Source organism: Pholcus phalangioides, unplaced genomic scaffold, assembly GCF_987345545.1.
Source record: "Pholcus phalangioides strain wild (caught in Gottingen) unplaced genomic scaffold, Ppha-v1.0 ptg000015l_1, whole genome shotgun sequence".
Classification (NCBI taxonomy): Eukaryota; Metazoa; Arthropoda; class Arachnida; order Araneae; family Pholcidae; genus Pholcus; species Pholcus phalangioides.
The window spans coordinates 100,068,948-100,082,910 of NW_028301608.1; positions in this window are offsets into that span (position 1 = coordinate 100,068,948).

Here is a 13,963-nt window from a genome sequence, read left to right on the forward strand (position 1 = left end):
TTCTTTTGACATATATGTGGCACTATTCTGTTGAAATCAGGATTGACATTCATCGTTGTTCATCAGTGACATGAACTGAGTAAAAGAGTGTGTGTACTTTGGCATCAACAGTGAAATCGGAAAAGATAGACCTCCCTCCACACAATCCAACGGGGTGATGTAGGCGCATCAAACACAATTTTCCTTTATCGTCTAAGGGCTGTCCATGAACAATGTGAGAGTTTTTGTAGCTGTACCAATACCAAAATTTTAGGTATCTTAAAAATATGACATACTGCAATAATCCACTTACGATTGATGAAGTCAAGACTAACATCATTATTGCAATTCACACATTAATTCTCGCAGACTTTGTAAAGTCTCAAGCAATCTGGTAAAAAAAATGTGCCTATGTTTCCGGGAAAAAGGGCAACGTTTTCAAGATTTACAGTAAATTTAAAGTTGTTTTTTTAAACTTTTATTAAAGGTAATGATTCATTTCATAAGCCTAATCCATTATTTTCTCTCAAAGGGTTCATGTATTCATTATAAAAAACCCGCAAACTATGATGTGAGAGAATTTTGAAACACCCACCCTGTAGATAATTTTAATAACACTATTGAGTAACTATAAATTACATATAAATATTTAATGTCCACACATATTTGCCCTGCTCACTACAGACATGCTCCGTAATTTGCTTTGAATTTAAGAGAGATGGGTGCACGATATTGGCCTGCCATGCTTTCTTATGGGAAAAATCTTCCTTTAAGGAACATTTTAAAACTTTCTGTTCACTTTAAGCATTCATTTTTTCCCCTCAAATTCTACGAACATTTTTATACAATTTAATGAGAGCATTTAGGATTTTAAGCGTTGGGTTTTTTTTTTTCGAATTTTTACTTTAACAACATGCAGCTTTTTCAAAAATCACTGAAATTTACTTCTATTTTGTGTCACATAAAATTACTTTAAATCATTTTAATAAGAAATGTTCTCGTTAAAGCATGTAACACCTCAACACCTTAGTGTTGAAAGACACAAAGTTTCAAGACATTCGAACAAGCGGTATTCGAAAAAAAAATTTTAATGGGAAACATTAGCATATACAATGCCTGCCAACAGTTCATATTAGAATACAGTGAAACTCTTCCAAGACGGCCACTCGGCGTTCTGCAAAAAAAATGGCCGTCTGCGGAGGTGACCGCCGAATAGGGGCTGTATGACAGGAGAAGCACATTTCAGAGTTCGTGTCAAAATAATGGTTTTCAATGTCACAAAAAATCCTTATGCTCAATTTAAAAAACAATGCCCACAAAACAGATACATATACAGTGAAACCTCGCTACAACGATACTCGATATAGTTATAAATCCTTCTACAACGTTATTTTTCAAATATTGTTTGGAACAGCCTATAGTCTTGTAATGTTAAACTTCGCTTGATACAACGATATCCTTTACTATGATAAAGCCCTCTATAACAATATTTTTTAGGAGGATTTTGAAAAAATCGTTACAACTTTCATTATTTTTCACTCGAAATATCCTTCAGTATATTTTTAAACTCATGTCACATGTTTGAGTTCTTCCGAGGACGCCTAATAATAATATCAGTTTAGAGAGAGATAGATGGCTTTTCCTCAGCCCAAGATATCAAGGAAACATTTATTTTCTGCATATCATGCTGAGGTGAACGCGGAAAGAAAAGTCATCTTGTCTCCGCCGGGACATCTTGCCCGATATGCAAGAGGACCTAGGCTCGAGTCCCGGCGGAGACAAGATGACTTTTCTTTCCGAGTTCACCTCAGCATAATATCAGAAAAACTAAATGTTTCCTTAATAATATCGGTGTTGGGCATCACCTAATCACCGAAAGTGTTCGGTATTGCTACTTTTTTGTGCGATACACCAAAATGCATTGCGATAAACCCCTTTACAGGAGCAATACACATCTAACCGAATTTATTTTATTAGCTAACGAATTAAAATATTTTGCATTGAATAAATACTCAAAAGCGCATTTTTTGCAGATACTGGAAACGTCAATTTAGAAAAGTTGCCTACAGCAGCATAAATCTGTGGTGTTTGGTCAGAACATGATAACTCCGAAATCACAGTTTTGCGATATAAGCATTTTCATTGTCATTTAAAAATCAAAAATAAAGTATGTACACAAATGTAAATGAAAATAACATACATCAACATGTTGTTTAGCCGTACGCGCGTATTCGGACATTTACCTCACTTCTAATTAGTTATAATTAGCAAGACTTACTTTTAGATCAAAAAGACATTTTTTGGAGATATCATGTTCTGACCAAACATCGCAGAAATTTGATGACCCGTGATGATAATTTTGACTGTCGATTTAAAGATAACTCCTCTACGAAGATATTTTTTCTTGGTTCGGTATCGTTATGTATAGAGCACGGAAGTTCAGGCAAAATGCCATAATATAAATGATTTTTTTTTACCTATTTTCAAACTCATTTTTCGTAGAAATGCCTTTTTTGAAATTTTCGTGCCATAAATGTGCCTATTTTAACTGTTTATTAGTGAAAATTTCAGAGGCCATAATCTATAAAACTCGTATATTCTAAGCATTGAGACCTTCAAAAGACTTGATCTCTTTAAAATTTTCTAACTGTCATTATTAGTTATCATCAGAAACTAAAGCCCCATTTAGACGGAAATAAGTGATCTGCGATATTGGTTAATACCATTCGTTAACTTTGCTTTGACCGGATAGCATTAGACGTGAAGGATTTCGTTTCAGATCAACGACGCCCGCGTTAGAAAAGCGGAGGAAAATTAGAAATTTTTGTTTCTCCATATGCTTCACATGTCCCGCTCAGGCATTGGACTTTTTTTTTCCCTTTCAAACCGAGCACAACTCAGGTCTATCACCATCTATGGGCAATTTTTATTGCCTAGTGAGTTGTGCCGGAAGTGTAACTGTGTATGTACATAAAAGTCTGAGTGCTTATGTAGTGTTGTGTTTGATTTTTCATTGCCGCCATCTATATTTCAGAAGTGAGATGAGTGATGAAATGATTGAATTACATTTGTACTCTTTGTAGGTCTGTTGCTCTCTGTGGCGAGACTTTTTAAAGGGGAGATCGGCTCGCGTTCGTGCCTTGAAGTTGGGAACCACAGAGAAAAGGCATTGGACTGCGTTGTGTGTGTGTAGCTAACCAATGACTGTCCCAAGAGGTCATAAACTAACGTCATGGTTCCCACAGGGCGGGGTAGATGATGTTTTGATTTTATTTTTGCACCATAAACAACCATAACAACCAACGCACTACTACTACTAAATCACTATTAAACAACACATGTACCTCGTCCATATTCCTCTACGGAACTTTTTTTTTTTTCAATAATAATGTGATCCTCACGTATTCCCAAGGGATCAGCATGATCCGTCCAGGGAATTTGTTAGTGTTAGTAAACATCCATGCCCGAACCGGGATTCGAACCCAGACCTGCACAGTGAGAAGGTAGTTCCCTAACCGCTCGACTGCCAGGCGGCCGACGAAGTCTAACGAATTAGTACATGTTGGAATGTCCGTGTCCGTGTTGTGAACCTAACGTGAAGCTTGTTTCTGCTTCAATCTTGATATCCACTGCATATCCAATCTGCTTCTTGTATATCCACAACAATACATGTTGTAGTGCTGCCATCTACCACATATTTTTTGAACTACGAGTGAAATGTAATGTTTGAAGATTTTATCGTTTTAGGCCTGTTGCTCTCTGCGGTGAGACTTTTTTACGAGGAGATCGGCTTGCATTCGCACCTCGAAGTTGGGAACCACAACCAACGCACTGCAAACAACCACGGTACGTATTAAACATGCATATTTAGTATTCCATTAAATTGACCAGAGTCGCCCTCAGGAGTGTGTGACAGGTGCAGCCAGACAGGGCCCCGCACTTGAAGGAGTCCCGCATACGTGGTAATATTTAAAAAGAAAAGTAATTATTTTTTTTTTTACAAAAATTGAACGAGATAGTCAATCGTCTTCCAATATCAGTTAATAAAAATGGTTTCATGCATATAGAGGGACACCGAATGAATTCAAGCTAAATGATGGGTGGTGAAAAGCTCCAGAAGTTCACCTCTTACACCGACTTGGGAATTACCATTTGCAACACCGAAAATTTCGACCTACGTTATTCAAATACAGTGTGTAAAGTGAGACGCACTTCGTATGCTCTACGAAAGGCCTATCATAAATGTGATTGTGGTACACTCGTGCACGCATTTACAGTATCTATACGACCCATCCTGGAGTATTGTTCGCAAATATGGTGTCCGTAGAAAAAGTCAAAGACATAAAATTCATCGAAAAGGGTCCAGAAATCATTCACCAAGCAGCTCAGTGGTCTGCGTTACCGTCGGTACGAAGAAAGACTGAGTGGTCTGGGGATCCACTCATTGGAATGGCGTCACCTTGAGGGCGACTTGAAACTGTGCTTCAAACTTGTATACAACTCAGTCTATACGGGTCAGTCATCTCCATTCTTTGAGATCATTGCCAGACCATCAATGAGAATACAGCCGTTACAAACTAAAATTCTATCGAAGAATATTCACAAAAGTACTTTACAATGAAAAATTAGGAAATGTTATGTTCATTCGGGGGTCGAATGAAATGGGGGTGTTGGAATGTATCATTTTTCCCTTTCTCATGTCCGTATGATCATGTTTTCACTTTGTGTGCGAATTTTCCCTTGCTCAGAGGCTTTGCTTCTTTTTACGTCTTTCACCACCATTTAGTATTTTTGTTACTTTTTCACTCTAAGCAAAAGTAGTTTGTCTTACAAAACGTATTTTTCTCTCGTGTCTCCTTATTTCCTCTTTATTTTCTACTCGCCCACACAAAATGATGAATAAATTTAAAGCGTTTCTGTATACGAAATGCAGTTAGTGACGTGATTTTAATGAATCGTTATACAAGTATTAATATTTGATCGATCGCCATTTTACGTAATTTTGGAGATTTATTTTTATTTTTTACATATATTTGAATATTTATTGAATAAAAGGTGTTCCAGAGGTACCCATGTCCGTAAGGGCAGTGGCCATTATCCCCGTAAGGCGATGTTGTCTGGGTGCCTCCTGAATCCAAAGTCCTTTTAGTGCGGAGAGTTATTACACAGTGTATTGCAGGAAAAACATTTTGTGCTAGTATCAGTTCAGAGACTAGCAAGGATGGCGAAAGACGAAGCCATCGTCCCCATGGCTGTCAAAATGAAACCTGCGTCGAGGTTGACCACCTGCCACATGGTCAGGTAGATCTCTGAGTGCTGAACGCGCAGTATAAGCAGCAATCTCTTGCGGAAAGCCTGTCGGAAAAAAGGCAGGTCGTAAGACGTTTGCAACAGCTCTTGCGTGGACCTCGGCACGAACGAAGCAAATCCGGTCGCTGTGCAAAAAATCGAACAACCGAGCAGAAAAAAGAACGATCTGAGAACCTTTCCGATTTCGCTGAAAGTGTTCTCGAAAAATAAGTCGTACAGAGCGTCCATTGCCGTGTACAAAGCAGTAACCAACACGAGGGACATTGGAAACGAGAACTGGTCGTCGGTGGATTTCGTCAGGTTTTCCAGAGTGTTAAGTCGTCTTATCAAGTGCTCATATTCCTTGTCTTCACCGGCTTGAACTTGCGCCTTTGCATATTTCCACAGTCCGTCGACGTTTTGAAACATCAAGTAGCAAGTAGTGGCGTAATAAACGGCGTAGAGCGTCCCGCAAAGATTCAGCACGGCGTATTTCGTTACCGCTAGAATCAGCATCGTGGTTGGTATCACTTCGGATGGTAAGGTGGTGACGTTAACGAGATCTTGTCTGAACGATATCCAGTTGTGGACACTTTCATCCTGGAAAGCTGCGCACGCAACGGCAACCGAACTCGACAACTGTAGGGCGACGACGACTATGAGCACGCAGAACATATAGCGGAGCTTCTTCCTCAGATCATCGACTTCCGTCTGCCCACTGACATGCGAATAGAAAGACATCAATTTCTTCACGGCAATGAACATGGCATCAGCTCGTTTGAGGAGGACACACCTCAAGGCAAAATTGAAACCTTCTTCGCAAATCCTCAGAGCTACCCTGTTCGATGATCGACCAGATCCCATTTGCCAGTACACGAAGGCGTTGAAGCCGATGAACGTGAGTGACAGGCACTGGAAAAAGGCACATATGAATTTCCAGCAAATTTTTTCTGTACCTTCTCTCTTGCTGTGTGTCAGCCGGAACGACGGTAACCCGAAGACAGCAAGGGCCAAAGAAATCCTATCGTAGGCGGTCCTGAACAGCATCAACTTCTTTCTCGAATCTGGAACGGGGTAAGTTTTTCGAAAAAACACATTTTTCTTGTCTTCGTCGTCGTTGAAAACGTCTATAGGAGGGAATTGGCTCCCTGTTTTCCAGTCGTCGTCCATTTTGTTGAACTTGAAATTACTATCCGGGTCGAAATCTTTCTCTGGCGGTCAGTAAGATATTCAATAACTTTCACTGGATATATACGAAGTATCTATTCATGTTTTTCTCTCATAGCTACCTATGACCAGTAAAACTCGACTATGCATTTTCAAAGGCAATACGAGGCGGAGAGACGAACCAGACAGTTTCAAAGTAGGCGAGATACGTATCAGTGTACATGATTTGTCGATTGAGTTCTGTTTTATTTCCGTTTTAATGGCAACTTGACGTGATTGGATTAATTTTTACTAAAGATCATTTTATATCAGTGAATTACTGAGCAATCACAGCCATGCATTTCGGAAACAATCTGTACCTTCCGCGACATTTGATACAGATATATATATGATCATACTTTCTTTTATTTTTAGAAGCAGGCCATAACCATATTGATTGGTAATTAGCCTTTCTCCGAACCGATTCCATCGCAATAAATCGTTACGAATGATGGAACTTTCCAATAGCAGTCGTTTCTAGTCATTATCATGAGTAGTAAATGGTGACTACAGGATGATCCTGTTCAATTTAAATATTCTGGAAATCATCAATATAATATGAATTTTAGATGAAAATGCAAATTGAGGTTGGGAAATGATCGATTTTTTTTTTTTTTGGCTGGATTATATAGCTTCATGATATTGATCTGATTTTTAAAACATGCATGATCAATCTATTTCCCGCTGGAGCCGTCTGATGTAGTCCGTAACATCAAATGTAATATCAGTGATTATATATTTATGATTGAGGTAAAGATGGGTGGCTTTTTCTCATCCCAATATATCAAGGAAACAGATATTTTCTGGATTTTATGCCGAGGTGAACTCGGAAAGAAAACTTGTCTCCACCGGGACTGGAACCCAGGGCCTCTTGCATTCCGGGCAAGTATGCTCCCATCCACACCACTACTTTACCGCAATATGGTAATTTCCAACCAGTGGAGTTTGGTGGGAAATGAGGTGCCATCAATCGGTGGTCGTCCAGGCTCGGTAGGTAAAGAAATTGTTTCTAATGTTTTTGCCTGGATTTGAACCCGAGAAAGCATCTACACCACTGGACACACGACCCTGCCTTCCTTATTCAACGCATTATGAGGTGCTAAAGTAGAGGCATTAGCAGCTTGGTCATCTGGTCTCCAGGTGACTTTCGTTTCCGAGTTCCCCCCAGCATAAATTTCAGAAAATATCTGTTTCCTTGATTATCTGTTTCCTATCCGCTATATCTGAAAATATCTGTTTCCTATCCGCTATATCTGAAAATATCTGTTTCCTATCCGCTATATCTGAAAATATCTGTTTCCTATCCGCTATATCTGAAAATATCTGTTTCCTATCCGCTATATCTGAAAATACCTGTTTCCTATCCGCCAATTCCGAATTTCCGTCGAATATCTGCTTCGACAAACTCTGATTTCAGTGATGTATTGTGAACAAAAAGCAAAATTTCTACTGAGCCAGAGTACTGATACGGTTTATTGTAAACTCTCTAAAACTGATGCAATGGATGTTTTTGGTAAATTTCACCGATAGTATCTAGAAGGGTGTTCGCGTAATTGGTGGATAAAAATGTAGGCGACAATTCGATTTTGAACTTTACCAATCTTTCAGCGCTTGTAGCTCACCATTAAATCCGAATATTTCAATGAAATTGGTGTCGCCTTACAGGATTTTTTCTGTTCTTTTCACATATGTGGTTCATTCCCAAAAAAAGTACAAACTGTTTACGAGACTTAATAATTTTTTTTACAAAATTTCAGATCACTCTGGTAGTAATTTTAATTTTTTTTTCTAGTTCTCTTCATTTAATTCTCTGTCATAATTTGTTTCAGATGGTACTTTTTTTTTAATAATTGTTTGTAGCAAAACCTCAAAATTTGGCTGTTCCAGTTTCAAAAAAGTGTTAAACAAAGAGACTTGGTGCAAATCTAGATTTTTTTTTCAAAAAACTTGGAATCACATTTTATATATGTGCCATAGATGAACAAAACTGGCAATAAAATTTTGAAAAAAAAATTGTTTTCTTATGAAAAACTATTTTTTTATTCGTGTCCCGAAATTTTTCCCATTTTAAAATGTCCACTCTGTTACGGTCATTTGGGAAATATATTTTTATACTAGATTAAATCTGATAGCACTTTTGAACTCCTCGAAAGGTTCACTTTTAATGCTTGATCAAAAATTTTGAGTATGACTTTCGCAAAACTTCTTAATATTCACGTTTTGTCTTCAGTACCAGATTTTTCTCTGTCGGATGTGCAATCTCTTACGTTAGTTAGTCCACGTCTGTCACGTTAGTTTACGTTTGTTAGTCCATTATAATAAATAATAAATTTTTTTTTTATCTATATTAGCATTAAGTGATAGTACATGTAGATATGCTTCAAAATATAATAAAAAGTTTTCATCAATCACATTTAAATTTATAATGAAAAAATAATAATTTAGGCTGATTTTTCCACTCTGTTACATCTTCCAAAAACTCAAGCAACGCAACGAATGAAAACTATGATTTACAGTAAAGTCTTCGTAGTTACGAGGTTCTGAAGTTTTAAGTTAAATTTAATAAGTTATCTGTTCATTTTGAACCGTTTAAAACATTCTCCATTTTATTTTTTCAGTTAAATACAAAAGTAAATAATACAGATCGTTAAATTCACGGCCACGAAAAATCATAAAAAGCCCATCAAAATGACAGAAAAAAAAGTCAAGATTTTTTAAAAACTGGTTTTTTTTCAGCATAGGTGTGTAGGAAATAAGCTTATTTCATTATTTTAAGACATACAAATACAAATACAACGCCACAACAGGCAAAATGCCCAACGAGGTGGCTGATAAAAAGATGCCCATAAAAATATGGATGTCATATATTTAAAAAATACAGCAACCCAATTAAAAATGCAATTAACACAAATTATAAACAATATATACACATAGAGAGATATAGATGGCTTTTTTCTCAGCCAGACATATCAAGGAAACAGTTATTTTCCGGATATTATGCTGAGGTGAGCTCGGAAAGAAAAGTCATCACGTCTCCGCCGGGACTCGAACCCAGGCCCGGTATGCAAGAGGGCCTGGGTTCGAGTCCCGGCGGAGACGTGATGACTTTTCTTTCCGAGCTCACCTCAGCATAATATCCGGAAAATAACTGTTTCCTTAATATATACACATGATAAAATATTATACAACGCCCATAAAGAATACTTATGGTTGTCTTATTCTAAGTATGGATAGCTTCTCGATTTACCCCAACATGTTTATCGTATTTCTTTTTAAACGTGTCAATTGTGTTACAATTTACTACCTCCGGGGGTAAGCTATTCCATTTATCAACAACCCTGTTAGAGAAAAATTCCCTGCGACACCATAGCCTTGAATTGTCCCTCACCAATCGATACTGGTGTCCCCTTGTAAAAGCAGTCGATTGTCGGTGTACTAAAAGTTCATGGTCCATCCTATCCATCCCATTGAAAATTTTGAACACTTCGATCATATCTCCTCGACACCTGCGTTCATCCAATGTAAACATATTCAAAAAATGAGGTCTCTCTTCATAACTCAAGTCCTGTGTGCCAATAAGGACACGCGTATCTCTTCTCTGCACCCCTTCAACCAAGTCTATGTCCCTCTGTAGGTATGGTCTCCAAAACCTTACAGCATACTCCAGTCCAGGACGAACTAAGCCTCGAAAAAGCGGAAGAATGACTTTAGGAGAACGCGAAGAGACCTTTTTCAAAATGAGACCAAGCATTCTATTCGATTTTTTGGCCACCGCTGAACAATGTTCAGAAAACCTAAGTTGCTCGTCAATGAGAATTCCCAAATCGGTGACCCTAGTTGCATCCGGGATAGTGACACCATTCAACTCGTAAGAGAACTGTGGGTTGTTCAAACCAAAATGAGCGACCATGCACTTATCAACGCTAAACGTCATGCTCCATTCAATTGCCCATGCTGCAATCCTGTTTAAGTTGGTCTGGAGCAACTCCCTATCGCTTTCATTCCCGATTACCCCCATTAGACCCCCATGGGACCTATCTCTTAACCCCGATTCTATCCAATTCAGCAAGTTGCACCAAATTCCAATCTCGTGTAAACGCTTCAAGAGTTTACCATGTTGGACACGATCGAATGCCTTCTGGAAATCAAGGTAAACAACATCTACATTTTTGCCCTTACCCAAAGCCTTCGTCACGTGATCATAGAAGCAAAGGAGGTTAGTTACACATGACTTCCCCTTCCTGAACCAATGCTGATTATCCGACAATACATTATTCTCGTCTATCCAGTTCACAAACTGCCTTTTGATGATAATTTCCAAAATTTTCGAGAGGGAATTCGTCAAACTCACTGGACGATAATTGGACACAGCTTCTCTACTACCCTTCTTAAATATCGGAACAACGTTAGCAAGTTTCCAATCTCTTGGGATGATACCCTCAGCAACACAACTCCAGTATATCTGTGTGACTGGCCCCAACAATTCATTAGCACATTCCCTGAGGACCCTGGGATAGATATCATCTGGTCCTGGTGCTTTGCTTGCACATACATTTCTTAGAAGATTCAGGACCTCCACGTCTTCTACTTGAATATCGTTGAGGGTTTTATTACCCCATGCAACATCCGTATATCGAATATCATTAGCTCCATTAAAAACCGACGCGAAAAAGTCATTGAAAGCACTACACATGCCTACATTGCTCTCTACCCTAGAGCCTCCTATCGAGAGGGGGGCCAACTGTCCCCTTACATCCATTATTGACGTATCGAAAAAATGATTTTGGGTCAGAGCCAATGTTATCTGCCAACCTAGAGATTCAACTTCCTTTTTACTATCCCTTATCGCTTTCCTCAGCAGTCTTCTTTTATCAGTAAATAACACCAGAAATAACATTATTCATTTTTTCACAGTGATATTTGTTTTCGTAACAGAGTGGACAAAATCCATGACTTTCAGTCATAAAATATTTATGAAATATTAAACTTCAAGTCATTGGCTGTAATTTAGGATCAATTTCACTTTGAAAATTCAACTTTGAATCATTCGTTTCAAAAAAGTGGAATGTTTTTTGGAAATGGCCCATGTGCTTAGTTTGCGTGTCTTTTAGAAATTTCACAAATTTTGGTTTATCCAGACCTCGCGCATTTTTTCCATAATCCGCATTTTATCCACCAGGGTTGGTGGGGTGTTTCATGTTCCGCTTTGGCCCGTCTATCACCCTCTTTCGTTTGGCAGAACATGTCACGTCACCCTGTATAAATGTAGATGAAAAATATAAAATAAAAATACTCGTATAGTGAGAAACGTCACGACACATTTCTACGATTTTTTTTTTGTTCTTTCGATCATTTTTCTTGATATGGTTTATGTATTCATCCCATAGGCAACGGAACTTAGAGGCTGAGGCACTTTGAGCTCTCCTTTCCAATGAATGTTGTAAGGGGGGATGAGCCCTCCCAATAATTTCTGGAAAAAAAATACAGTTCACTTTCCCTATCTTGCGTACGCGCTTGCGTCTCGTATGTATGGGATGACCAGCAACTTTCAGCCCCCACCCCCAATTTTTCCTTCATGTCCATCTGACCCAGGGGCGTAGCCAGAAATTTTGTTCGGGGGGGGGGGGACCAAAGTGGCAGAACAATGAATTTGGCCATCTTTTTCCCTTTTTTCGGTCATTTTCTCACATTTCGGGGGGGGGGGGGACCAGACCCACAACTCCCTCTCCCCCCTTGCTACGCCCTTGATCTGACCCATCCCACCATGGCCTAACATCACGCGATAAAAGGGTCAAATCTCCTAAGTCCCCAATACCTACAAGTCCTCAATACCTACTCTAAAGTCATACCCACCAGCTACGTTGCGTTTCAAGTCATATATCCAAGCATTAGACAGCTTTCAATGCGGAAATTGTAGCGAAACCATCTCTTATGGAGGATAAAAATGTAATCATTTGTGGAAGAGAAGACATATCTAAAACAGTGTTCTTTAACCCCTGATCCACGAACCGGGGCCGGTCCGTAAAAAAGTACCTGCCTTCCAAGACAAAAATTCAACCACTTCGTATAGCCACTGCATATATCTATTCTATAATATAAAATCACAAACAAACTCGAAAAGGGCCTGTTGCTAAGCAACCGAGTGACGGAAACTCTGTTACGGAAGTGGGTTCGATTGATATATCGATATTCACATTCATATATCGATATGATATCATATATCATATATCGATATTGGGTCGATATTCACATATCGGGACCCATTTGACCCATCGGGACCATGTTATGTGCATGTACCAAGAGGCTCCTACATCCTACAGCAGAGCCCTTAGGCTGGAATTTAGATTTCGAACCCCCAAACCAGCTTTTCAGGGGCCCCCCTGTGATTAATTTATAGTGTGAAAAATCAAAAAGTGAAAAGAATCGTTGTGGCCCCTGTCAGCCCTTCCTTTGTGGGGGGGGGGGGAGGTCCATGCCGAGAGGTATATATATGTGTGATATACACACACAACAGCAGTGCTCCCAACACAAGGTCGGGGTACCCGGGGAAGATTTCACGTATAAGTAAAAAGTTTTCATTTCCAGGGGCCCTTGATGGATCTCATTGTTTTCTTGCTGCTTTAACGTTGAAAAATTTCGATAGCGGAAGCAAAAGATATATCCAGTCTGGGGCCCCACCAAAAGTATGCGAATTGGTGTCCCGGGTAATTGGTTGGGGGCCCTGGATTTTATTCGTTGGTAAAACGAATACAAATGGAAATTTTTCATTGCACTCGCTCCGGGGGATGACCGACAAGCTTCCAAGTCGGGGGCCCCATGTTTACAGGTTTCATTTTGGGGGCCCTGGATTTTATTCGTTGGTAAAACGAATACAAATGAAAATTTTTCATGGCACTCGCTCCGGGGGATGACCGACAAGCTTCCAAGTCGGGGGCCCCATGTTTACAGGTTTCATTTTGGGGGCCCTGGATTTTATTCGTTGGTAAAACGAATACAAATGAAAATTTTTCATGGCACTCGCTCCGGGGGATGACCGACAAGCTTCCAAGTCGGGGGCCCTATGTTTACAGGTTTCGTTTTGGGGGCCCTATGTTTACAGGTTTCGTTTTGGGGGCCCTGGATGAATCTCATTCTTTTCTGTTTTAGAATTTGCAACAGCCGAAACCCGAGATAAAGCCAGTCTGGGGCCCCACCAAAAGTATACGAATTGGTGTCCCGGGTAATTTGTTGGGGGCCCTGGATTTTATTCGTTGGCAAAACGAATACAAATGAAAATTTTTCATGGCACTCGCTCCGGGGGATGACCGACAAGCTTCCAAGTCGGGGGGCCCCATGTTTACAGGTTTGATTTTGGGGGCCCTGGATGAATCTCATTCTTTTCTGTTGTAGAATTTGCCACAGCCGAAACCCGAGATATAGCCAGTCTGGGGCCCCACTAAAAATCTGCGTATTGTGTCCCCGCTACTGTATGTGGGGCCCTGGATTTTAT